Here is a 1,223-nt window from a genome sequence, read left to right as displayed (position 1 = left end):
ACCAAATTAAACGTATGCTACGTATAGGGGAGGTTTATATGACCGTGTATATATACTTTACTAACTAAACGTACGTGTGTATACAGTTGAATCGTACGTGTTTGCGTTTGTGAGAAGTTCTATATATGTGTATATGTGGTACTTCTAAATGTCTGTTGCTTATCATAAACTTACTATAAACGAGTGTTGTCCTTGTTCTAAATGTCTATTTTACAGTACGTCATTCATCTCCTCTAGTGGTGTCGATGCGTGCGTGTCGACATGTTACATACTAGCGCCTGCATCGAATCGTCTTACCATCAACGCTTACCTTGTGAACTCGGAGTATGGGAAATCCCCATATGCACAAAACAAAATCACTGAAAAAAAAAAAAATACCTTGACTAAGGGTAAGGATAATGAGTGAACGTTGGATAGAATGATGGTTAAAATTATTACGAACTTGCCCGGATTCGAACCTTGAATCTTCTGATCCGTAGTCAGACGCGTTATCCATTGCGCCACAAGTCCTTTCTGTATGCACAAGATGTCACCGCGACTGTATACGGACAGTGCTAAATTCCGTTGGTATGGGCAGGTAACTTTCGACAATTGCACGAAACGGCCCCAAAACCCTTATTTTGGGATTTTTGTATGATTCTGTTTAAACAAAGAAGCTTCAAGACAGACAAGACGCTGTATGTTTTTATGTATGTATGTATGTATGTATGTATATATATATATATATATATATATATATATATATATATATATTCACCCCCAGGCATTTCGTCATAGCAGAGGAGTGATCGACGAGCTTGACTGGGGGTGGTTCTTCTACATCTTCATTCTGAGACTTCTCCTCCCTCATGAGGAGACCTATCTTAGACCATCTTGTTGCTTCGACGTCTGCAATTAAACTCAACGATGCTTCAGACAACTGGAACACGTGACATGTGACACATAAACTTCCGGTCACCTGTACGGATAATTTCCGGTGCAAACTTAATCAGGTTACAATTCGACATGTTTTGATAATCTGTCAAAACATGGCTTCACATCTCTTGTCCACACAACTCTAGCTAGATTAATAATTATATAGACAGATAGGTAGATAGATAGCCACTCTATAAAAAAAAAATGCTGAGTCGGATTTTTTATTTTTGTCCTATTTTATTTGTTTGTTTCTTTGCGAGGTACCAGACACCGTGAGGTTTGACATAACGATACAGTTAACAAGTAAC

The 1,223-nt window shown here is 38.2% G+C and overlaps 1 non-coding gene across 1 annotated transcript; it reads right to left on the bottom strand.

Moving 5' to 3' along the window:
* Positions 1 to 437: 437 nt before the first annotated feature.
* Trnar-acg (transfer RNA arginine (anticodon ACG)) lies at positions 438 to 510 on the bottom strand. Its single transcript has one exon. It is a non-coding gene; the product is annotated as a tRNA-Arg (tRNA).
* Between the last annotated feature and the right edge of the window lie 713 nt (positions 511 to 1,223).

This window comes from Euprymna scolopes, chromosome 25, assembly GCF_053919585.1.
Source record: "Euprymna scolopes isolate OS-2025 chromosome 25, ASM5391958v1, whole genome shotgun sequence".
NCBI lineage: Eukaryota > Metazoa > Mollusca > Cephalopoda > Sepiida > Sepiolidae > Euprymna > Euprymna scolopes.
Note: the sequence above shows the minus strand (reverse complement) of the source record. Positions and strands in the feature narration are given on the sequence as shown.